The sequence below is a fragment of the Sphaerodactylus townsendi genome, linkage group LG08 (genome assembly GCF_021028975.2).
Source record: "Sphaerodactylus townsendi isolate TG3544 linkage group LG08, MPM_Stown_v2.3, whole genome shotgun sequence".
Classification (NCBI taxonomy): Eukaryota; Metazoa; Chordata; class Lepidosauria; order Squamata; family Sphaerodactylidae; genus Sphaerodactylus; species Sphaerodactylus townsendi.
Genome location: NC_059432.1, coordinates 102512456 through 102539456, shown reverse-complemented (window position 1 = coordinate 102539456; position 27001 = coordinate 102512456). Strand labels below are relative to the sequence as shown.

The window sequence follows — 27001 nt, the reverse complement described above, 5'->3', positions numbered from 1 at the left end:
TGGTGTGCATATCATCCACTGTGCAATCATGTGTTGTGGCTCAGCCTGGCTGGCGGGAGGAAGGCTCAGATGGAGAGGAGGGGACAGTTTTGGTTCCAGATTCCCAGGCACTGCCTGTCAACTCAGGGCCTGAGCAGTCAGTAGTTCCTGCAGGACCAGGTCCAGAGGCATTCAGGCTGGAATACATCCTGGTCCAAACTCTGAGATTCCCCAGCCAGGGTCTAGCTCTGAGACTCTTCAGCCCTTTGATATTAAGCTGGAGGGGATCCTATCACTCCCCCTGTCTCCAGAGTCCCAGGAGGAGGCTGCATGCTAGTTTACAGCAAAGGAGATGCAGCAGCAGATTAGCAACTATGGGGTGAGTGGGATTAGATGCAAAGTCTTTACAGGAACCAGATTAAAGTAACCCAGCTGCAAGAGGTTATTGCACTAGAGAATGGGAGGTTAGCTATAAAAGAGAGGTGGCAGCTGAGCTAGCTTGTGGCAGCAACATCGTGGTTCAGTTTGCAGGTCATTGTTTCTGCTTCTAGCCTTATCTTGGTTCCAGATTCTGTATCCATTAAACAGCTGAACCCACTAAGAACTATGTCCAGAGCCAAGTTCCTTACAAATTTAACAAACTCAAATTTAAGAAAGGCTTTCACAAGCCTAAGATTCCAATCCTTCTCGTCAAACTATCTTTCTGGAAGATATAACAAGACTCCAAAAGAATGATGCATTTGTGACTGTGGTTTAGATCAGATAGAAGATGTAATGCATTACATTTTGTATTGCCCCATGTACTCCTATATTTGGAATTTATGTCTTTAAAATATTCTAGAAAAATTATCAGGAACTGAGGAGATGTCTATGACATCATGGTACACTAACACGAGTGTTCACTTACCAGTGTACACGTAGAGCATAGGAGGAAGCAAAAAGTCACTGCTGCAGATTCTGGAATCCCAGAGGCAGAGAGACAGAGAAGGAGAAGGAGGCGGGGAGGGAAGGAGACATGGTCTACAACCAGTAGAGCAGACCATGCCTCAGCTCCAAGCTTTGCCTTCGTTTCAACGGATGGTGCAATCTCATTTTGATACTAAAATCAGACTCAAACACTTCTTTAAAATGTGTAAACTCACAGCAGTGGCTCTCCATTTGTCTGTCTACTACGACATCCAAACTGTGCTTCTATTTCTATTATTATTATTATTATACACATAACACAGCACAAGTGTCTGGCATTCATCTCTGAATATCGAGTCCTTCCCAAGGACCTAGGATATTAGAGGTATTTGCATAGAATGTGTGCAGTTCCTAGAAGTGCTGCTTTCTGCAGCATGTGGACTGATGTTCTGTCCAAGTTTAGGCTTTCCAGATGTTTTTCAAGATTTCTTGGGATTCCTCCTAGACCTAGAGCACCGACTACTAGTGGGATTACTGTTGTTCTTTTTTGCCACAATCGTTCAACTTCAATTTGTAGGTCCTTGTATTTTGTGATCTTTTCCAGCTCTTTGTCCTCTACCCTGCTGTCAACTGGCACAGCAACATCTATGATCCAAACATGTTTTTTCTCTATCACTGTTATGTCTGGGGTGTTGTGTGCCAGGTGTCTGTCTGTATTCTAAAGTCCCAGAGTATTTTTGCTTCTTCATTTTCTGTGGTCTTCTCTGGCTTGTGCTTGTACCAGGTCTTGCTACAGGGCAGGCCGTACTTTTTGCAAAGGTTCCAGTGCACCATTGCTGCTAGCCTATTGTGACGTTCAAGATAGTCAGTTTGGGCTATTTTCTTACAACAGCAGATGATGTGCTCCACGGTTTCATCACCCTCTTTGCAGAGACGGCACTTTGGGTCATTGTAAGACTTTTCGATTCGTGTCTTTATTGCATCTGTCTGTAATTCTTGCTCCTGGGCAGCAAAAATCAGGCCTTCAGTTTCTTTCTTTAGAGTTCCCCTTCTGAGCCACTCCCATGTTTTCTTGCTGTCAACCTTCCCTTCAATGTTCTTAAAGTACTGCCCATGGAGTGGCTTGTTTAGCCACTGCTCCTTTCGTGTTTTAAACTGTTGGACTCTATACTCTTTTGATTCTTTGGCTTTCAGCATCTCAGCCTTGTGGACTTCTTTCAATGCTGGCGCTTGACTTTCTTGGATGTATTCTTTCAGGCCTCTTTTCTCTTGCTCTACTGATTGCTTGATGTGGAGCAGTCCTCTTCCTCCTTCTGACCTTGCTAGGTACAGTCTGTCTACATCACTTCTTGGATGCAGTGCTCGATTGATGGTCATAATTTTCCTTGTTTTTCTGTCCAGGATGTCCAGTTTGGCTTGTGTCCAGTTAATTATGCCAGCAGTGTAGCGTACTACAGGCACCGCCCAAGTATTAATTGCCTTTATTGTATTATTATTATTATTATTATTATTATTATTATTATTATTATTATTATTATTATTATTATTATTATTATTATTATTATTATTATTATACACATAACAACACAGCATAAGGGTCTGGAATTCATCTCTGAATATCGAGTCCTTCTCAAGGACCTAGGATATTAGAGGTATTATTATTATTATTATTATTATTATTATTATTATTATTATTATTATTATTATTATTATTATTATTATTATTATTATACACATAACAACACAGCATAAGGGTCTGGAATTCATCTCTGAATATCGAGTCCTTCTCAAGGACCTAGGATATTAGAGGTATTATTATTATTATTATTATTATTATTATTATTATTATTATTATTATTATTAATATTAATATTTATAAACCGCCCTCCCCCGAAGGGCTCAGGGCGGCGGGCCACTATTCCATAGTGGGCGGGGGTCATCTTCAAGCCCTGATCATTCTTTGAATGAATCCATTAAGGAGAATATCTACACTCTTTTGGAAACTTTATGATTCTGTCGGTCATGCAGACTGAGCCCCAGCAGCCAGAGGCCAAGATGACTACAAAACTTAAATCCTATACATGTTTACTCAGATGCAAGTTCCACATTTTTAGTGCAGCTTACTTGTGCATAGGAGTGTATAGAATTGAATCCTTAGTGTGACGCATTTGGAGACTGGAGGGTGACATTGGCCCTTTCCACACAAGCCCCTGAAAACCTTTTTGCAGATGTTTCCAGAATGTTTTCAAAACCCATCATTTGTCCGCACTCACCCCCTCAAAAGGATTCCTGCCTACTATTTTGAAGTTGTTCTGATTCTTTTTTAAAAATTCTGTGGCTCTGATGCTATAAGGCTTCAGAGTCTCATGCTGCGATACTCTCGAGATACATATTATTTATTTATTTATTTATTTATTTATTTATTTATTTATTTATTTATTATTTATTTATTTATTTAGATTTTTTATACCGCCCTATTCCCGAGGGGCTCCTGGCGGTGTACAACAAACTGACAGAAATACAGTGTGCAGTAGCTGGCACGAGCACAGAAATGGCACCCGTGAGGAAGGTCCATGGGCTGTGGAGAGGCAAAGGAAACATTTTAAAGCAATCCCGTAGGAACCGAAACGGCTTTCAAAACTTTTTCAAAAAAAGAATCGCTTGGGAACATGAGGCAAATAAAACGTTTTCAGGCAGAAAATAAAATGTTTTGGGCCAAAAACCATGCGAAGTTCCTTGGAGGAAATGTTTTGTTTCCTGCCTGGAAATGTTTTATTTGTGTTGTGTGGGAAGGGCATTGCCAGTGGCTCCTAGCTTCTACAGCCAATTGGAGGCTTCTAACAGGGTGGCCAACCTGCAGATGGGACCCAGAAATCTTCCAGAATTACAACGGATCTCCAGATGGCACAGATCTGTTCCCCTGGAGAAAATGACTGTTTTGTGGGGTTGGCTGTGTATCATTATACCCTCCCAAGGTCCTGCCTTTGCCAGCCCCCCCCCCCTCGCCATCTTCAGGAATTTCCCTTCTCAGACTTGGCAAGCCTTCTTTCTAACCACATGGATGCTCTTCTAAGGCGTCTTGTCTAACTTTTATGCGTGAGTGTGTAAAGTGTCATCAAATCGCAGCCAACTTATGGTGACCTCATTGGGTTTTCAAGGCAAGAGACTAACAGAGATGGTTTGCCATTGGCTGCCTTTGCATAGCAGCCCTGGATGGTCTCCTGCTTAGCTTCTGAGATCTGATGCGATCAGGTTAGCCTGGGAGAAGAAGGAGAAGTCGATTTATGGCTACCAATCTTGATCCTCCTTGATCTCAGATTGCAAATGCCTTAGCAGACCAGGTGCTGAGGAGCAGCAGCAGCAGAAGGCCATTGCTTTCACCTCCTGCCTGTGAGCTCCCAAAGGCACCTGGTGGGCCACTGCGAGTAGCAGAGTGCTGGACTGGATGGACTCTGGTCTGATCCAGCTGGCTTGTTCTTATGTTCTTATCCTGGTCAGGGCCTAACTTTTACAGGTAGACAAAAGTTGGGCTTTAGAAACAGAAGGCAGAGTTGATTACATTAAATCTATGTTTGGCAAACTTTTGCCCACAAACGAGGAGGTGGATTAGAGGTACAACCCTACACACACACCCAGCAGACAGTTGTACTTAACTTGGTGGGATTTACTTTTCAGTATGCGTGCTTAGGATTGTTTTGTATATTTCTTCAAAATTTATATTGTTAAGGCCTTCCTTGTTCCGAAGACATAATTCATCGCGACCCTGGAAGACAGAGCCCCAAGTTAATGTGTACCAGGGGAAATTAGGGCGTTCATCTGCATAGCACCATCTTGTGTTCCCATATCTCTTTCATGTGAGGATAACTGCAGTAATTTACATGCCTTGACTAACGTGTGGTGCAGCAGTGGCTGTTGTTATTCTTTTCATCAAGCATGTGTAATTAGCTGAGTGACTTTCGCCTTCTATTACCCGGCATTGATTTTACATAGTCATAAATAAAGATGCAGGCTTCCATCTCTTTCAAATGTACAAAGTCTACCAGGCTCTCTCTCTTTTGGGAAAAAAAATGTCCTGAAGCAACACGGAAATGAGAAGGTTGAAAAGGAGGAAATGTGTAGCCCAGAAGGTTATTAGCAGTTCAGCTTGGAACAGAAGGACTTTTCTTTGACACCTGTTACTTCCATTATCGAGCTCTGCTCCACTTTTCTTGGAAGCTAAGCAGAGCTGATATTTGGCAGGGACAACCCCAAGGAAGACTGCAGAAGAAGGCAATGGCAAACCACCTTTGCTTCTTACTTGTCTTGAAAGCCCCCCTTTTAGGGCAGCCGTAAGTTACGTGCAACTTGACAGCGCATTACACACATACACGCATCAGGTTTACCCTCCATCGTCTCTTCCCCAGAAAAGTGGAGCAGAGCTAGATAATGAGAATCGTCGCTGCTCGGAGGACTGGTCTACCTCCAATAGAAAAGCATTGGGACTGCGGAGGACAGGTATACCCAATGCTTCTCAATGGGCAGTAGACCAGTCCTCCAAGCAGCTCAGATTTTCATAGCACCATGGTGGCGAACCTTTGGCACTCCAGATGTTATGGACGACAATTCCCATCAGCCCCTGCCAGCATGGCCAATTGGGGCTGGTGGAAATTGCAGTCCATAACATCTGGAGTGCCAAAGGTTCGCCACCACTGTATAGCACGTCTGCGTTTCTTTGCAGCATGTCAATGAAAATTTTTAAAAGGGAAAACTATATATTGCCAGAATTGGCAGGACGAGCCGAGTACAACGATGTATTTTGGGGGATGAAAAGACACCCAGGATCAGAGCCTGCAGGGCAAACGTCCTGGGGCAACCTTCAGCAAATGGAGGCAGCAAACCTTGATCAGCACACGAAATGTCAGGTGAACGCTGAGAAGGAAATTGACCAGAGAGCTTAACGGTCAGGAAAAATAAGACGCCTCCTCAGCTTCTGAGCTCTGCTCAGCCAGGCAGGAGATGTCTTGCCAATGACTTGAGGGGGGGAAAATTCACCTTTTAGCATCTTCAAAATAAGACAGCTTGGGCTGAAATATGGCTTGGGGGGGAAAAGCGGTATGGAGTTCCTCCCCGAGATGCCCTTTTTGCATCCTCAGGATGTCTTATTTGTGCTGTGCAGAATGGGCCATAGTTTCGCAAACTTACCAGTGTTAAAAGAAACTGTGATTTCATGCTGTGTCTGAATTGAGGCAGCAATTAGTACAAGCGAGTGAGAGAGAGGAGGATGAAGAGAATAAAGGAAAACCAGAATGAAGACTTGTTTTAAGGCAGCTTCTCGTAAGGCTCAAGTTAGACCCAGATGAATTCTAATACTCAATTCAATGGCAATATTTCAGTTGCTTGTGTGTACACTGGTGCATGTGTGTACATTGGGAGTACATCAGTGGTGGGATCCAAAAATTTTAGTAACAGGTTCCCTCGTCAGCCCCCCCTCAGCAAAGGGGGCAGAGGCGTACCTAGGCAGACCTGAGCCCTGGGCAAAACCTGAGTTGGATGCCCCCCCCATGGGCAGCCACCCCACCATGACCCCAAAATTCTTTTTTTGCACCAGGTCATTTCTAAATCAACATCCCATTATAGAAAATGCCTCAACTCACAAATCTAAACACAGCAATGGTGAAACACACAGGTCCTTTGATAGAGACTGGTGAGATAAAAAGTACGAAAGGCTGAGAATCAATGAATATTGATTCATTTTGCTTATTCTTTATAGGGATTGGGGGTGGAGCAGTAGCTGAGGGCTTGGTTAGACCCTCAGTTACATTGCTGCTCCTGAAAAAAAATTGTTAATGACCATGGAGGATTAGAAGATAAGTCTGACCCTTAAGTCAAGTGTTGTAGACATCTGGTTATGTCTGTGTAGCTGAATTATGTTCTTATGAAAACCAGGGATAAAAATGGAGAGTAATTACTTAAGCTGCAGAAAAGGGACAGTGTTTGGCTTTAACATAAATCTGGTGGAAAGGTTAGTATTTGTAGCAATGACAGACAGCATGAAAACCATGTATCTGTCCGAGTAAGAGAATGCCTGCTTAGCACTCTGTTGATTTTTACATTCCTTGGCACCTCTTGATATGCTGTCATTAGCCAAAATGGTCTGGTGAATATGTCATTGTCTATTATGTTCCCTGACTGTCATGCAGGGAGTTCATGTAATGTTTTGATAATGTTGCTTTTCTGCTTAATATGTTTCACGGTCTCATTTGAATTCCTGCCAGCCAAACACCTTGATAAGCATTTGCTAGATATGCATCCTTGTACTTTAATATAGATAAAGATAAAAACAAAATGGAGCAACTCTAAGCAGAGGTTTCAACCTTCTAAGCACTATTCAGGATTGCATTGTCACCATTGACACCATTGTGCTTAGGTTCAGCTGTGGAATTACCCTGTTTCCCCAAATATAAGACTTCCCCCCACAATATGACATAGTAGAGGTTTTGCTGAAGTGCGAAATATAAGGCATCCCCCGAAAGTAAGACATAGCAAAGTTTTTGTTTGGAAGCATGCCCGACGAACAGAACACAGAAAAAATAAGACATCCCCTGAAAATAAGACATAGCACATCTTTGGGAGCAAAAACTAATATAAGACACTGTCTTATTTTCGGGGAAACACGGTAGCTACCTAGCAAAGTGGCAAGTTCCTCCTCATAGGCAGTCTTCAAGCAGCGATTGGATGAACACTTGTCAGGGATGTGCTAGGTGCATCCTGCATTGAGCAGGGAGAAGGACAGTGGTGGCGAACCTGTGGCACTCCAGATGTTATGGACTACAATTCCCATCAGCCCCTGCCAGCATGGCCAACAGGGGCTGATGGGAATTGTAGTCCTTAACATCTGGAGTGCCACAGGTTCGCCACCACGGGACTAGGACAAGGTGGCCTGTATGGCCCCTTTCAGCTCTATGGTTCTATAATCCTACCTTGATACCTCCCTCCACGATCAGAGACTATGCTCAGTTATCATCGATCTCCCAGTTTCAGCAATGAAACTGAAATGGATATCTGAAATTGATAGATTGACCCCCATGAATCTAGAGGTCTTCCTGTGTGCATTTCTGCATGTATTTGTATGCTGCTATAAGACATCTTTGAATGCGTGCAAGGATTTATTGTCACCTGTTTTATTAGAGCTTTTGATGCATTTGTTTGATTAATAGCAGGTTTTTAAATATTTTAGATTAATTGTAAGATCTATGTTTTAGATTTTATAATTATATATCTCTGATTGCATTTATATACAGAGAATACATAGACCTTTGAAGGAATAGGGCAAATCTATAAAGTTAGTGGGGAATTTCTTGCCAACAGTAGATACTTTTTGGTGCATCCTGTATTGCCGTAGATTTGCAACCACATAGCAAGCAGTGCTAGTGTACACTAGAACAAGAGAATATTCAGATATTCCTTTGTAGAATGCTTGAAGGAAGCAATCCTAAACAGATATAGACCATTCTAAGTTCACCGACTTGAGTACAGAATAAAATAGTACTGGGATCAGGATTATCATATGACAGATTCTGATTTGGGTTGGTATATTTTGGTCTACCTAGTTTACTGCTTCAGAAGAAGAAGAAAAGTTTGGATTTATATTCCCCTTTCTCTCCTGTAAGGAGACTCAAAGGGGCTTACAATCTCCTTTCCCTTCCCCCCTGCACAACAAACAGGTGAGGCTGAGAGAGCTCCGAAGAACTGTGACTAGCCCAAGGTCACCCAGCTGGCATGTGCTGGAGTGCACAAGCTGATCTGGTTCACCAGATAAGCCTCCACAGCTCAAGTGGCAGAGCGGGGAATCAAACCCGGTTCTCCAGATTAGAGTGCACCTGCTCTTAACCACTACACCATGCATGGCAAAATGAACAAATCCAGGAGAGGCTGCTTATGATCACATGATCCATGTGCAGAAGCACAGATTTTGCTGTGAATAAGAATTGTCATATAGGTCACTAATGCTTCTTATATGCTATTATCAATATGCTGTTTCTTTAGGTGCCTAATATTGTTCCAATGGAGTATGCAGTTCTCTTTATTGTCACCCTGATTCTACATTTTTGTTTTGGCAGTTTCATGACATTGGACAAGCCTAATTGATTAAGAAAGGGTGATAATCTTGTCCATCTTTCTGTTGGATAGAATGTCTTTTTTGAAGTCAACATCATACCGTATATACTCGTGTATAAGCCAACCCGTGTGTAAGCCAAGGCACCTAATTTTACCACCAAAACCTGGGGAAACTTATTGACTCGCGTATAAGCCAAGGGTGGGAAGCTGGGGTTTGAGGAAGCCCAACCAGCCGGCAGGCAGAGGGAGCTCCTTATTTGGGCAGTGACATCAGGGGGAGTCACTGCCCAAATAAGGATCTCCCTCTGCCTCCCAGCTGGGTTTGAGGAAGCCCAGCCAGCCTGGGTGCCTCAGGGTTCCCCCTTCACTCTCCAAGGAGAGCAGCAACAAGCGGCCGCAGGGAAGTCATCCTGGGCCAAGCCCCCAGCCTTGGCAGAGGCCTGAAGAACCCGCTGGCTGCAGGGGTTTCCCCTTCACCCTCCGGGGAGGGCAGCAACAAGTGCTTGTGATTGCTGGTAAGCGGTGACTCGTGTATAAGCTGAGGGGGCATTTTTCAGCCTTAAATCAGGGCTGAAAAACTCAGCTTATACACAAGTATATACGGTAGCCTATCTTAGTAGAAACCAGTTGGGGACAGTCATTTTTCTTACTGTGCAATCCAAAGGTGTGTGTGTGTGTGTGTGTGGGGGGGGAGGGCTGAAGCCACACTGAAAGTGGTGGAAGGGTTGCGCTGGACTCCGTGCCGCCTACACTATGTAGAGTGGCACAGATGCTGGCACTGAAGGACTTAGTCCAGTGGCTAGCCACCGCAGTACCCAAACCTGGAAACTGGGCCATGCAACAGTTGGCTACCTCTGCAAATGGCTGCATCAGCATTCCCGGGGGGGGGGGGGCATTCCTGGAGGCAGAGCCAACTTTAGTCAACACCCAATGCATTTTTGGCTTGGGCATGCCCCCTCCCAGTGGTGCAGACTTACACATGCAAAAAGCATGGCCTAAGTCATTTGGGAAAATGGGCTACCTGGAAAGAGGTGAGTGTTTTCTCCCTCTCTTCTGGCTCCTGTCCGGCTGATTCCTCCTTTGGGGGCGGTGCTATGGTGCTGTCCCCGGCCACTGCCCTACTCCATCCTTTTCGGATTGGGCTGTCAGTATACAAACCATAAAGGAGCAGTAAAATGTTAACCTTGAGCTCTGATTCTTTGGGAAGTGAAGGAGTTAATCACTTTTACAGTGCCATCTTAAACAGCGTCCTTTCAGTCTAAGCCCTCTGAAGTCAGCGCTCAGGATATCACTGTAATACACATGTCACAGCATGGAACAAGACAAAACATGGCATCCTCAGTTTTGTGATTCTTTCTCCTGTGCAAAATAGAACAAAGATAGGATTTGTTGCCAAAAGCGATGGTCCTGAGAGCAGATGCTTAACCTTTCACCTGCACTTTTTCTGTCCTCCGCAATCTCCCCTTCCCCACTAAGAGTTGTATTCAGGCTTTTTCACTAACAGAAGATTGCCTAGGTGGGAAGAAACTCATCTTGTAACAGTTTCCTGCCCATCTTACTCCTCTCCAATGGCTGACATCTCCTAGATTTCGGAAGCCTTGAATCAAATTCCAGTTTGTTTTCATATTGAAATGCCAGACTGAGCCAGACTGAGGCTCTGCAGATCTTTTTTGGTGGTACAGTCATACATACCAGGAATGTAACAGGACTATGTACTAGATGTAATTTCCTCAACTCTCTCAGCCCCATCTACCTCATAAGAAGAAGAAGAAGAAGAGTTTGGATTTATATCCCCCCTTTCTCTCCTGTAGGAGACTCAAAGGGGCTTACAATCTCCTTGCCCTTCCCCCCTCACAACAAACACCCAGTGAGGTGGGTGGGGCTGAGAGAGCTCCGAGAAGCTGTGACTAGCCCAAGGTCACCCAGCTGGCATGTGTGGGAGTGTACAGGCTAATCTGAATTCCCCAGTTAAGCCTCCACAGCTCAGGCGGCAGAGCTGGGAATCAAACCCGGTTCCTCCAGATAAGATACACGAGCTCTTAACCTCCTATGCCACTGTTGCTCCTAAGATATTTGCTGTGGGGAAACGAAAGGAAGGAGTTTGTAAGTAGCTTTGAGACTCTTAACAGTTGAGAACAGCAGGGTATAAATCCAAAATTTGCTCTTCTTTCCTTCTTAGGTTGGCAGTCTCTTCCTGTCTCCCTTCCTTAGCCTTGTCAATATGCGGCTGGGTCACTGGGCATCTCTGTTTACCACTAAACATCTTTAGGTTTTAGAGTCTTATTTTGTGTGTGTTCATCTTTTTTTGCAGCTTTGAAGCCAAACTCGTTCTGGAACACCATAAAAATAAATTTGGCCGTATCATCTCCGGCAGTTCTGCTGTGAACTACCAAACCTCTTCATTTTGTAGCTGCTGTTTTGAAGTGTTGCTTGTTTCAGACTTCTTCCCTTTTTTTGTTTTTTGTTTTGTTTTGCATTGTTTAAATACCACCAAGGCTCTTTCCTATTGAATTTCTCTGCTGATAATACACACAGTAAGATAATTAGCCAAGCCTTGTAATGGGCAGGCCTTTTTATCTGTTCATGTACTGGAGCTGTTAGCATCAATTGGAAGCATTTTCCCAAGACTTGTGATTGTTTAATGTCATATTTCTGAAATAACATACAATGGTTAAACACTCCTCCTTTTGTAGAGCCATCTTTCTGGAAAAGGTAACGCTTGATGGTGTTGCTGGCCAGACTCCAAATGTGAAAATGCCATTCATTTGTCTTTTCCCATCTGTACTGAACAAAGCCACATTGAACGTCTTTTCTCTTTTGACTACATATCTTCTTGCTGAGTTGAACCCATCTACAAAAAGCAGTCCTGTACCTAGAGCTATAGATGGAGAACAGTAGTACTAGTACTCAAGTTTCTATGGTCCTAATATATGCACACTTTGCAAAAAGCAAGCATAATGCCTATGAGTGTTCTACCACATTGGATGAGCTTCTTCAATGTCATAGAATGTCCACATTCTTCCTACTTCAGTGTAACCTCGGTTTTCATTGCCTTCGGTTTTCATCAGGTTCGGTTTTCATCGTTTTTTTCAGTTAAAATTTTTTCTCGGTTTTCATTGATTTGCCTTGGTTTTCATCGATTTGTAGTAAGGTGCAGGGGTTTGTGGAGAAAAATCACATGGACAAAGCTGTTGCAGGCCTTGTCTGCAATTTGTTTAATGACAATGTCTTGCCCCATTTCAGACAAGTCTTAAAGAGGCGTCAGAAACAGACCTCTTTGGACAGCTTTCTGGTGCAACATTGATCCACTGGCTCTGAAGAGTTGTTGTTTGTTACTGTTTTCAGCATTAAACACTACGTTTATTCACCAAAAATGTGTATTTGGTATGTTTTTTGGAGTGCCTAGAATGGATTAATTGGATTTACATTGATTCCTATGGAAAAGTTTGCCTCGGTTTTCATCGGTTTCAGTTTTCATCGATTCTTTTCGGATGGATTACCCATGAAAACCGAGGTTCCACTGTACTTGGAATGAATGTGTCAGCAATAGAATCTAATATTCTGGTGACAGACATGCCAGATTCATTACCTCTGAAAAGCAACTTCCATGCTTTTTTGTCCTGGTACTATTTTGTGTGGCTTTCACCATTACCGTTCTTCACCTGTGTGATTACATTAATGCACCCTCCCTTTACAATGTGTGATGACTAATGAAAAGTCCTATGAAGACCTTAACTATCATCTTTTGAAAATGTAAAGAAGATTTATCCTCTTGGATGCCTCTCTGTCTCGAGGCATCCACTCAGTGTAAATGACCTGAATCTTTTCAGTGTTTGCACCAAAGCGTACATATAGTAAATCATTTCTGTACTCTGGATTTGTGTAATTTAACCCTTGCCTTAAGACTTGTTTTGTTAATAATAATAACAACAACCAGTTTCCACATCTAATTTACTTTGTTGCATCTATGCAGCTAGATACTGTTCTTGGCAATTTTTAAAACATATTTATAGGAATATGGTTTAAATATTTTAATAAGCCATTTCTTTGAATACATCTCTGATTAAAATGTTGCCGTTAATCTACTTATAGCTTATCCAGTGCTACAAAATCCTTCATTCTTTTTTATTCAGAGGAAAATATATCTGCTTGTTCTTTTGTCCTATCACTTTGACATACTTTATGTTGTCAGATTACATATTTTTACCCCTCTTTTTATGGGCTTACTGTTCCCTTGGCTTTGATATTGATAGTAGTTATAATTTGTATTCACAAACCCACTGCTTTGTTCAGCTTATCATAAGCAAAGTTTATTACTGGGGCATACTCTATTCAAAAATATGTGAATCCAGGGTTTATTTTTTGACTAAGGATGGTTTGTGAAACAAAGATCTGGTGCACAGGTGATCTCTCAAATTCTGGTTTGCCTGAACAAATTATCCTCTTCAGTCTGGCTAGGCATCTTGGCAGCTGCAAATTGCGTAAGGGAGATGCTGGGAAACAAGCCAGAAGTAAACCAGGCTGTTCATGTTCATACATCATGGGAAACCATGGTTAAGACTCAGTATGGTCAATGAACCAATGTTTAAAAAGCCATAATTTAATATTTTGGGTTGACAGACCCTGACTAGCTTATGGACGCACCTGTGTTCAGATGACCACATTAAACACAAATTAAACTGTGTTTTTGCATTACACATAAACCGAATCAGTCTCTGGTTCCACTACATATTATGGCTTAGAAGTTTAAATACCAGCCTGGGCAATGTTAATTGTTCACCTTCCTCTTGTCAACTTTAGCCTTGGTTTAGTGCAGTGATGGCGAACCTATGGCACGGGTGCCAGAGGTTGCACTCAGAGCCCTCTCTGTGGGCACGCACAAACAGAGTTCATCATGGGGGGGGGAAATAGACCCCCCACACACACACATCTAGGCTGGCCTGGGCCGCTGGGCTTGATTATTAGCATTAAACCTAAGACCTAGTTTTGGGGAAGCAGTATAGGTAACCCTGTTAAGCGCTGTTAAACCACACTGATTTTCATGCAAAGAACTAAAGCGTGATCCTTTACCTGGGAGTAAGCTTGGTTGCTGGCAATGGGACTTGCTTCTGAGTAAACCCTCCTATGGTCGTGATTTACCCATTGGAAGAGTTGCACAGTTGCTTCAAAGCAAAGCCACCGACTACCACCAAGCTTACTCCTGAGTAACGCATGCCTCAGAGCTAACCATTTTTTCTAAACTAAAACCTCAGTATTCAGGTTATATTGCCGTGTTGGCACTTTGCGATAAATAAGTGGGTTTTGGGTTGCAATTTGAGCACCCAGTCTCAAAAAGGTTCGCCATCACTTGCTTAGTGGTATATTGACTTAACCGTGGCTAATACTAGTTGTCCTGCTTATCAGTGTATTTCCTTCTTTACCAGTGTCTACCACTCATATTTGAAAGATGTTTTTCTACTCTCCTTTAGTGTGAACCCGTTTGAAGGAAGATGCTCCTACTGCTATGCGTACTATACCCAGCAAGTTGTTATGACTAGAATATTGGGTCTAATTTATGTGTCTTCGTTGAGTGTTGTTCCTGCCAAACTGTATCCCCCGTGGTCAGGTTCCTCTGTCACACTGCTAAGTTGTAAAAGTAACAACACCGTGAATCTCCTAGATAATGTAGCTACTTCTTACTCCAGCACAAGCCTTTTGAAAAGTACATATAATCAGTGCAATACAGGAGCCTAAATATGAGGGAGACAAACGTTGCCTCATTTGGCAGTGACTGTGAGGCAGATAATTCGAGCCTTGGATTTTTGCCAAGGAATTTTAGGTTAATATCCCGTCACCGACTATGTGCAGCCATGGGAAAAATAATTCTTTCGCTGAACCCCATTTTCCCATTTATAAAATGGGAATACTGTTTAAGTCGCTCTTGGTGGTTTTGTAAAGATGAATGAGGTAATTTCTCTGACATTCTTTGCATACTTAAAAGTGCTACAGAAATGCTAAATAATATTGGGCACAAGTTTTTCCTGCTTTCCACCACTGGCAGCCAGGAAAAAGAAAGACTGATGCAGGGTGAATGAGAGATGGAGATGGGCAAAAGCAGGAGGGGGCAAAATGAAATGTTAGGAAGATTCTTAACAATTCTAGGTCAGAGGGAGTGGTGGTTATACTTTGTGGCTTCCTTGGGCAGTCATGGGGGCCATGCAGTGAGATGTTTCACATGGATGGCTTGTTGTTTTGAATGACTTCCCCTGCTATTATGTCCTAAGAGCAGCAGTGGTGTAGTGGTTAAGAGCAGGTGCATTCTAATCTGGAGGAACCAGGTTTGATTCCCAGCTCTGCCTCCTGAGCTGTGGAGGCTTATCTGGGGAATTCAGATTAGCCTGTGCACTCCCACACATGACAGCTGGGTGACCTTGGGCTAGTCACAGCTTTTTGGAGCTCTCTCAGCCCCACCCACCTCACAGGGTGTTTGTTGTAAGGGGGGAAGGGCAAGGAGCTTGTAAGCCCCTTTGAGTCTCCTACAGGACAGAAAGGGGGATATAAATCCAAACTCTTCTTCTTCTTCTCTTCTATGTGGTAACTCCATGCAGTTTGCATGCGGGGATTGGGTCTTGTGTGTATGCCACTCTGCACCCTTGGGAGGAAGCATGGAATTTAAATATACAAGATTGTGTTAAGCACCAAGAAGGAAGAGCACAAAAGGGAATGGCTGGTAAACTGTCTTCATTTTCTTATAGTGAGTTGGTCAGGACACACCTACTATAAAACTTCTGAATGCTGGGGGTCTCACCCTTGCATCATGTGAAACAAAAGTTTCCTAGAATGCATTCTGCATGTGTCCATCCTTGTGACAAGATGCATAGAGACTGGAGCTTCCATGGGCTTCCTTCATAAGGAGCTCAGGGCTCTAATTCAACTCAGGATTATGTCCGGAGGGGAGAGACACTAAATCTTTCCACTGGCCCAGACTAGCCCAATCATGTCAGATCTTGGAAGCCAAGTAGGGTCAACTTTGGTTAGTACTTGCATGGGAAACCACAAAGGATGTCCAGAGTTGCTCTGCAGGGGCAGGCAATAGCAAACTACCTCTGTTAAGGCCTTTTCCCACTTACCTTCTTCTGGCCCCGCAAGCACTGTAGGTAGCCAAGTAAGCGCTTGAGGGTCCTGGGGACATTCCCTTCACTTACAGGGGCGGCGACAATGCAGTCGCCTCTCGATCAGCTGCTCGCTGTTGCATACTCTCAGCGCATCATTCCTGCCGCTGGAGAAAATGGCACCTTTTGATGACCCCACGCAGAGTGCGGGGTCGTGGGGAAGCCAGGGCACGTGCCAGAAATGCGCAATGAGTAGCACACAGTGACAGTGGTAGAGGGAAAAGTGGGGAAAGGCCCTTTTGTTTTTTGCTTTGAACACCCTATAAAGGGTTGCTGTAAGTTGGCTGCAACTTGAAGTCACTTTCCACACATACATCTGCAAAATAGTTTTTTGCCCCACTGGGAAACACCCTGTATGTTTCTCCTAATGGGTCCAATAGCAGCTCTAGGAATCCGTTTCAGATCTCCACAGTGGTATTGGGTGGAGAGAGTTAACCCCCATTTTCCTGGACTGCAGCCTCAAGCTATCAGCTGCTATTTGAATATGCTTGTGCCATCAAATTGCAACTGACTTACGGTGACCCCACCAAGGGCTTTCAAAGCAAGTGAGAAACAGAGGTGGTATGCCATTGCCTTTTTCTGCAGAGTCTTCCTGGGAGGTATCCTGTCCAAGTAATCATCCAGCTTCGCGTCTGAGATATGATGACATCAGGCTTCACCACACCATAACATATCACTGAGCTGCTATTTATACAGGTAACTCCCACCCCGACACTTGGAACTCTTGGCCCCCATCTAATTAGACCTTCGTGAGATTGCAAGGAATATCAGAAGCAGATGACAGAAGGTTTCACATAGCTGTAAAGCCGGAACATTTTAGAGTGATTTTGACAGCTTGTTCCAAATCTCCCCTGTAACGTAAACCTGGGGCCCGAAGCTACCTTGGTGACTTAATAGGATGAAATCACATGACCTATAAGTAAATAAATGTTAATTGTATATCATACAGTTGCTGGCAAGCTCCTGTAGGTGACATTTTACCAATTTTGTGAGAAGCTCCTTATAAGTAAGCTGAAAATCAGGTATTTATGCAATTACTGTAATTATATCTATGCATCTGCTGTAGTTTACCCATAATTATTTCATTAAAATTCGCAATTATGGCATAATTGTCGGTGATAATGATGTATTTGGAGCACATTGCAAAAATCCTTAATAAACAGGCACGGCTGAAGTTGGTACGGTTCTACAGCACTGTGTGTTACTTTAATGGAAATGTCAGAAATGGTTAGCTTGGAGTGGATACTGGTTTCAAACATTTAGGTAAAACCCATCAAATTTCTTACCCCTACGAGATCGTAGATCATGAAGCAATATTTTAGAAATTTGGAGAGGCTTGGGGAGGTGAGCGGGCGAATGTAAAGCAGGAATAAACGTTTGAATCCAGTGTACATCTTCTTTGTATCACTTGTTCTGACTTTGGTTCTAAATTGGCCAGAGAAATTTCACTGTATTTTACAAGATGCTCACAGCTTGTGGACTTGCCTGCCATTGATTAGGCATTTGATTGGCCTATCAAGTGGACATTTATTTGTCTGCTTGTTTGTTTGTTTTAATCGAGAACCTGGAGGGCAATGTCTATGGCCGGTGAGTCTTAGCCAGGTAAAGATGGTGGAGTCTGTACTTATCTCCTCACACCCATAATGGTATGATATGCTACTTTTAAAAGTAGGATGTGAGGAAGAAAAACAAGCCCTAAGGAAATCCCTTAGTACAGACGTGAATGCTCTGGATCAGGCCCTAATTATATATTACTTATAGTAAGTCAAAGTGTATTGCAGATTTTTGTTGTTGTTCATTCGTTCTTTTGGTTGGCTATCAGATCGAGATAAGGGTGTCCATTGAGATATTAATGAATCCAAAGAATTTATATCTTGCTCTTTTAGTTTCGTGCATCCCTGTATTGAACTTCCCCCCTCTCCTTTTTTGTTTATGTACGTAGAATATTTCCTGACGTGGTTCTGTCATAAGAGCACCTGAGACGTTGCACTGCACTGTAGTGTCTATAAGCTGTTTAGAGTCTGAGGAAATATGGTGGGTTACAGATATTTTAACTTAATTTGTACTACATGAATATGACAGGTAATAGCTGCCCAGAGTGACCCTTTAAATGAAGATAGTTTCAGAGGGTGCATAGGATCCTTATCTCATTATAAATGCTAATTTTATGCCCCCAAGCATTTCTGCTCTATTCTAATCAAGCTGATTACAATATGCATTACACCGTTCCATCTTTTACAAGCATTCTTTACAATATCCCTCAGACTGGAATAAAAGGACTCAGGGATCTCCATTTATACTGTACATGTATAATACAATCATAGAGTTAGAACGGACCATACAGAGCATCTAGTCCAAACCCCTGCTCAATGCAGGATCACCCTAGACTAGAGCATCCCTGACAAGTGTTGTCTAGCTGCTGCTTAAAAACTGCCAGTAAGAGGGAGCTCACCACCTTGCTAGGCAGCTGATTCCACTGTTGTATCTGATGAAGGGAGCTCTGACTCTTGAAATCGTATATCCTGAAACTCTGGTATATAGCAAGCCAGTATGGTGTAGTGGTTCAGAAGAGGAAGACTCTAATCTGAAGAACGGGGTTTGATTCCTCACTCCTGTACATGAGCAGTGAAGCCTTATCTGGTGAGCCAGATTTGTTTCCCCACTCCTCCACATGAAGCCTGCTGGTTGACATTGGACTAGTCTCAGTTTCTTTGGAACTCTCTCTGGTCTACCTGCCTCACAAGGTTTCTGTTTTGGGGAGAGAAAGGGAATGGCGTTTGTAAGTCCCTTTGAGCCCCTTTGAGTCTCCTTGCAGGAGAGAAAAGGGATGGCATAAATCCAAACTTTTCCTCCTCCTTCCTTGTCGTGGTCTCCAAGATGCTACTGGACCCAAATCTAACTTCTCTAAATGGGACCATTTTACCTGGTCATCCCAAGGAATGAATTAGGAGTTTCTAGTGCTTTACAGCAGCCTGAATAGCCCAAGCTAGCCCAAGCCCCTCAAAGTTCTGAAGCTAAGCAGAGTTGGCCAATATTTTGTCCTCGGATGGGAGACCACCAGAGAAGTAGGGGGTTGTTATGAAGAGAAAGGCAATGGCAAACCACCTCTTCTCATCTCTAGCCTTGAAAACCTCATGTCTCCATAAGCACTTGATTGTTATAATTAATTTCCCACAATCATTGACTGCCACCAGCTAGAAATGTAGGCTATGATGTCAACCCATGGCAATCATCCTTGTATGGTATAGTGTTAAAAAATGACTTGGGGATGGAGAACATCATTTGCATTGTTTTTCCCTCAGCTAAATTAGTGTTGCTCAGGAGTTATGACACTGGTGCAAGATAAGTGACTAGATGGATATATATTTTCTTAAGGAAAAACTATAAACAAAGCTTATAAAAATAATAGATACACTGCAGTGCCTGAAGTATTCCTTCCCTTCCCCAAATTTATGTTTCATTGATTTTTCTTCTCCTTTGCTTGGACTAAGATTGCAGTGACAAAGTACTTCAATTTTCAGAGTTGCCCTGCAAGACTAAGACAATTTACAATAATTTCTGCAGTAAAATTACCGTCTTGCGGTATTGACCAACACGGTAGTATGTAGCTTTGGTGACCAAATGTGATGGGACAAAGTTTTGCTTTCTCATTTAAAAGAAGAAAAAGAAAAAGAAACCCAGTTCCTTATTACTCTCCTTGTCTAGCCTTATTTCAGTGCTCTTGAATTACAATATTGGATAATAAAGTTGAATGTGTTGATATGAAAATATTGCTTCCTTGATAATGTGTTTATATATTGGCAGTGTCCTTCCTCCAGCACACAAGCAGGCAGCCAAATATCAGCAAATGCTGAAAGCTGGGATACTACTCAGAGCATTAGCCTCGAGCTTTCACAAGTGACGATCAGGTCTGATTGGAACAATCGTAGCGGGTTCTAGGCCAGGCCTCCAGAATTTGTAGGATTACCAACCTCCATGTGGTGGTTGGAGATCTCCCACTATTACATCTGATCTCCTGGCAACAGAGATCAGTTCACCTGGAGAAAACAGTCACTTTGGAAGGCAGAATGAATGGCATTCATGCCATTAAAGTCCCTCCCCTCTCCAAACCCCCACTTTCCTCAGCCTCCCCCCCAAATCTCAGCCCCTCCCAAACCTGGAGCTGCCAACTCTAATAATTTGTGATCCGCCGAGATGAACGTTTGGGCTAGAATGATACTGATGGCAACATGGTATAGTAATAGAAGTGATGGACTAGAATCTGGTAGATGCAACTTCAAATCCCCACTCTGCCATGAACGTTTCTGGATGAACTTGGGCCAGCCACACCCAGTCATAATCTGTTCATAGGTTTGTGGAAGGTGAGGAGACCCATGTATGCTGTCTTGGACTTCTTGCAGAATGAGCAGCAGATACATGTTCTGGATTGGAACTAGAGAACCCAATCATGTTTTTTTTCTGTTCTTTGGTGTTGTGTGTCCTTCTCACAATACTAGAACCAGGGGGCATTCATTGAAAATGCTAGGGGGAAGAATTAGGACTAATAAAAGGAAACACTTCTTCACGCAATGTGTGATTGGTGTTTGGAATATGCTGCCACAGGAGGTGGTGATGGCCACTAACCTGGAAAGCTTTAAAAAGGGCTTGGACAGATTTATGGAGGAGAAGTTGATTTATGGCTACCAATCTTGATCCTCTTTGAACTGAGATTGCAAATGCCTTAACAGACCAGGTGCTCGGGAGCAACAGCCACAGAAGGCCATTGCTTTCACATCCTGCATATGAGCCCCCAAAGGCACCTGGTGGGCCACTGGGAGTAGCAGAGAGCTGGACTAGATGGAATGCTACTGTGGAATTAGATTATGCTAAAGACCTTGCCATAGCTTGCTTTTGCCAAAAGAATGACATGGTTTGTCCTTGTGCAGAAGTTAGAAGTATTGATTGTATCTTAGTAAGACCTCCGTGTAAGTTTGTGATATGCCACTTGATAGCTTTTCCAGAAACATCAGTGCATCTCTGCTTGTGACTGCACATATGATGGGAAGTGACCTGGGAGACATCACCTGGCATGAATTACAAATCAATTACGTCTTAACTTTAATGCATAGTCAATTTCCATGTTAGTTGTTAGAAGTACTTTTTTGGAAAAAGGAAAAGTGTGCCAGAACGAGAGTGGAACATACCATTATTTTTCTGAAACACCAGCCCATCACACCGTATCTCTTTTCCGACATTTCAGGCTTCCCATTGGCAACTGTTCCTGCACCTACTTGCTTTAAGCATTTAAGCTGCCTTAAATGCAGCAGTGGAGTAGGAGGTTAAGAGCTCGTGTATCTAGTCTGGAGGAACCGGGTTTGATTCCCAGCTCTGCCACCTGAGCTGTGGAGGCTTCTCTGGGGAATTCAGATTAGCCTGTACACTCCCACACATGCCAGCTGGGTGACCTTGGGCTAGTCACAGCTTCTCGGAGCTCTCTCAGCCCCACCTACCTCACAGGGTGTTTGTTGTGAGGGGGGAAGGTCAAGGAGATTGTAAGCCCCTTTGAGTCTCCTGCTGGAGAGAAAGAGGGGATATAAATCCAAACTCTTCTTCTTCTTCTATAGCAAATTTATCTTTAGCAAAAGCCACTTAAAACAGATGTTCCTTGGCCTCTGTCCATCATCATAAGAAGACAAGAGTCACTGGAAATGACAATTGTGCTAGGAAAAGTTGAGGGCAGTAGGGAAAGAGGAAGAGCCGATATGAGATGAACTGATTTAATCAAGGAAGCCACCACCCTCGGTTTCCAAGACCAAAGCAAGGTTGTTAATGATAGGACATTTTGGAGATCATTAATTCGTAGGGTCACTATGAGTTCGAAATGACTTGATGGCACTTAACGTACACAGAATGGGGAATGCTGGGAGCCCTGATAGTGATCCCTGGAAAAGAATTGGTACGTTTCAGATGTTTAATTATTTTCCATCCACGAAATGCTGCCGGGATGGATATATAAAAAAGGGACGGCCTTATCAAAATTTTGTCTTTCATAAATAATGGGATTATATTTTGGCATTTCTCCCTTAATGGCCATTAAAAAGGGAAGGGGATCAATAACATTAGAAATGAAAACCACACAACACAACACTTGGGCCTTGGAGGGTTCCTTGCTTCCTTGAAGTGTGCTGTTAAATGGCTTTGGTTTCTGAATTTGCCAGTGGTACAAGCACCTGAAAAAGCCAATGCATTGTTTTCCTGAAAAACTTCAGAGAGATTGGATGTCTGCCAAGGAGGCATGATGAAACAAAAGGACCATAAATAAATTAAAGTTCACTAACCTACTGTAAATGTTTTTTGCTACATTTCCTTATTCCATTTTTTCTGGTTTAAGGTTCCTAGTGCAACCCTAATACCTTTGGGATATTTCCTTTTTTCTTCCTTTAGTATAAGTGAGTTTCTAATACACTATCTTGTTGCCTCAATTTTGTAATGATTTTATATTGTAATCAGAAAAAGACTAGCTGTATTTAAAATCTGTGGGGGAGGGGAATGAATGGGACCATTCCCAGTGCTCTAAACAACAGTAGGCCTTTCATAAATGTAATCCTAGAACACATGGAGGCTGGGGATGTGATCAACAGATAGCATTCTGATCCACTTTTTGTAGACTTTAATTTGTACTTCTCTGTATATATATCTCTTGACTTCACTCCCTCTGCTTCTCAAAAGTGTTTATGGCACTTTAAAGACTAGGGTGGGCATTCTGTACACACTCCTCTAAGAGTTATGCTTCTTAAAAACAGAAGAAACGAATGTATTGTCGAAGGCTTTCACGGCCGGATTCAACTGGTTCAGGTGTGTTTTCCGAACTGTGTGGCCGTGGACTGGTAGATCTTGTTCAGTGTGTAACAGACTTCCCTCTGTGATGCACCTCTGAAGATGCCAGCCACAGATGCAGGTGAAACGTTAGGAACAAGATCCACCAGTCCACGGCCACACAGCCCGGAAAACCCACCAGAACCAGAAGGAACTAATTTTGGAGTAAGCATACCTAGGATCAGAGTGCATAGAAGCCATACAGCTCCACTTTAGTGACCTGTACCCTAAGGTGACCAACCCACAGATGAGGCCTGGAGATCTCTCTTTTCCAACCCATCTTCAGTCTACAGTGATCAGTTCCCTGGAGAAAATGGAAGCTTTGGAGAGTGGCTATTGCATGCTGCTGATGTTCCAGCCCTCCAAACCCCATTCAGCACAGCTTTTTCCCAACAGTACTAGCCCGTCCATGCTACCTGGGAGTGCAGATGTTTTGACCACCACCCAAAAAGCTTTTCCCAATGATACTGGGCTTCTGGGAACAGGAGTGGTAGAGCACCAGGTGGCAGAATGTGTGGGGGAGTGTCAGTGGGTTTGACCTTCAGTGCTGGTCAAAGGACTACTGAGTGGTACTGTGATTTCACCACTTTTTGTTGACTAAGGACCATTCATTGATGCACTGTTTCCCAGCGTTAAAATGGAAAATGGATCGTTTGGCAGTCTTTGGAAGAAAACATTAGCTGCAGTGTGTTAATGGTGGGTTTGCACAGCCACAAAGGAAGCGATCCAAACCAAGAAATGGAAGGAGCTGACCATCGGGGGATGATGAGCCAAAAATATGTAATGCATAAATAATGTTTTAGTAATGCAGTTTCAAAATAAATCACAGGATAATAACCAATGGCACACAGTTCAAAGTGTAGGAACCGGGGTTGCAAATCTGAAGGCAGCTGTCAGGCTAAGAATTGCAGTATTTGGCATGGTCACTAGTTACTTCCGTGGTCTTCAGTGCTATAGTCAAAACACTACTCATCAGTATTATTTTCTTAGTTGCATTCATTAAAAAAATATACATTATGTCTCTTTTTTGGGGTCGGGTGGGGTGGTAGTTCATAGTAGTTTATTCCTTCTGTTGTTTACTGTAATAATAGCTGTGCATTTTCTTTCACTTGTAATGGTGGTGTAAACCATAGGTCATGAATTCAAACTGTAAATGATGACTATGTATTGGGGGTGATCACGCGTATTTCCCAGGTATTTTAAGTGTGTCACTGGGGTGGGGGATAACAGAATGGAGTAATGGAATCATAGTTGCAAGCTCTCCCCGTGGCCTACATGAATTCCGTGAAACATATCCAAATTGCCTACACACGTGCATTCAATTTCAGGTGGATGGCCATATTGGTCTGCAATAGAAGAACAATATTTGAGTTCCACAACACCTTAGAGACCAACAAGATTTCCAGGATATACGTTTTTGAATGTCACAGCTCCCTTCATCAGATACAAGTATGAATCAGTGTACAGCTCTCTTAGTGTGATTATTAGAATCATCAGTTTCCCAGGCCCAGTGGGGAATCCTCCACCATCAACCCAAAGCAATTGAGAACGGGAGGAAAAAATAACCTCCCTAGTTGCACTCCAGGGATTTCCCTTAGTCTTTATAGCCCTTATCATAGACATTGGAGTAATTCCTAGTGTCACTCAGAAGTGACATCACATCCTCCCCAAACTCCAGCCTCCACAGGGACCACTTCTGGCATTTTGCAAGGCAGTATTGGGAACCCTACTGATCAGGGCTCCCCAGCTGTATAGAGAAAACCCTGTGGATGTGTTCTTGATGCTTCCATTCCATGTCATGCTTGCCGAGTGAAGTTTGTCAATGGGATCCCATGGTCCTACCAGGCAAGTTGATCATTCATGCTTACAAGATAGCTGAAAGGGCTCCAGCAGAGTAGGGATAAGCAATAGCTATCTTCTCTCTTCTCAACCCCATGAACTTCCCTGTCCCTTAAACTGCATGCTGTTAGTTAGAGGAATTGGGAAAGGCTGAACAAAAAAGAAAGCAAACAGCCTAGCGCAGTGATGGCGAACCTTTTCGAGACCGAGTGCCCAAACTGCAACCCAAAACCCACTTATTTATCGCAAAGTGACAACACGGCAATTTAACCTGAATACTGAGGTTTTAGTTTAGAAAAAAAAAACTATAATGGTTGGCTCTGAGGTGCGCATTACTCGTGAATAAGCTTGGTGAAGCAACCATGCAATGCTTCAAATGGGTGAATCACAACCCTAGGAGGGTTTACTCAGAAGCAAGCCTCATTGCCAGCAACCGAGCTTACTCCCAGGTAAAGGATCGTGCCCAGGCCAGCCTAGATGTGTATGTGTAGGGGAGATTATTTTCCACCTCCCCCACATGATGAACTCTGTGCATGTGTGCCCACCGAAAGGACTCCGAGTGCCACCTCTGGCACCCGTGCCATAGGTTCGCCACCACTGGCCTAGCGTATTTTTTCCCCTTAATTTCCAAACAGAACTTACGTTTATGTGTATGTACTGCAGTTGCTCGGAATCTTCCTCTATTGCCCTTGTCTCTCCACAAGGTCAAAACTCAGATTTGCAAGCTCCTTGAGGGCATGTTCCTCTTGTTTTTCATATGCAGAAGAATGGGAGCACATAAATAAAGATGCAAATGCAAGCAAACGTTCTTCTGACGCCAATGACAGCTTGCTAATAATCTTCTAAAGTAATACTTGGTCTATATATATATATGCCTTATGAAACATTGGTTACTATGGAAATGGTTTGAGCTCAATCAATCTTAAATAGTGGGATTTATGAAGAATAATTAGCTACAGCACTTAAATTAATCCATGGGGAAGATACACACTGTGGAATATATTTCGGCCCAATGTGTCCAAATGAGATAATATGTCACTTTTATTCGTATTGTGACAAGGAATTTCTTTTTAATTTCTCCCTAGCTAAAAGTGTGTGTCCCCCCCCCCCCATTTGTTTCTTATTCTCAAGAAAGTTGAAATTTTGCATTTATTGAAGTCTTGGATCCATGAGATACTTTAATTTTTTTCAGTTTAGATGAGGATGTAGTTAGGTTTTCTTGTTAGGAAAAGCTGCCCTGTTTCCAGGTGCAACATCCAATAAATGAATGAAGAACCAGTGACGACTTCATCACCAATGGAAACATTAATAATTTTCTAGACAAGTGTCTTTCTGTTTTGGATTCTAGCAATTGTTAGCACCGAATCTTAACGAATAAGGAGGGGTTGTTTTCTTCAGTTCAGAAGACTGACCTGCTTATAGCAAACTTCTTTCTTTAAACAATAAGATTATTGAGTCACCTCTTTATCTTATAACTTCTTTCCAAGGTCGCCAAGTAGCTAAGGGAGGTTATTTTTTTCAAGATTGTAAAGCAAAAGATAGTTTCAGAGGGTATATCTGTTGGATTGCAGCAGTGGTGGTGGGATTAAAATAATTTAACAACCGGTTCTGGTGGTGGGAACTCAAATAATTTAACAACTGATTTGTTGAAGGCTTTCATGGCCGGAATCACTTGGATTCTGTGTGGTTTCCGGGCTGTATGGCCATGTTCTAGCAACATTCTCTCCTGACGTTTCGCCTGCATCTGCGGCTGGCATCTTCAGAGGATCTGATGTTGGAAAAGCAAGTGGAGTATATATATCTGTTGGAGTGTCCAGGGTGGGTGAAGAAACTCACAGACTCACATTACTCACAGACAATGTTTCTTCACCCACCCTGGACACTCCAACAGATATATATACTCCACTTGCTTTTCCAACATCAGATCCTCTGAAGATGGCAGCCACAGATGCAGGCGAAACGTCAGGAGAGAATGCTGCTAGAACACGGCCATACAGCCCGGAAACCACAACACACCCAAGTAACAACTGATTGTTTACAAGCAACATTTTAACAACCGATTCTGCCGAAGTGGTGCAAACCGGCTGAATCCCACCACTGGTCTGCAGTAGTCACAGACAACTTATGGAGACCCCTGTAGGATTTGCAAGACAGGAGATGAACAGAAGTGGTTT

The 27001-nt window shown here is 43.0% G+C and overlaps 1 protein-coding gene across 5 annotated transcripts in view; it reads left to right on the top strand.

Moving 5' to 3' along the window:
• NLGN1 (neuroligin 1) overlaps positions 1 to 27001 on the top strand; it is a 759716-nt gene that overhangs the window by 193978 nt on the left and 538737 nt on the right. The gene's annotated exons all lie outside the window — the stretch shown is intronic.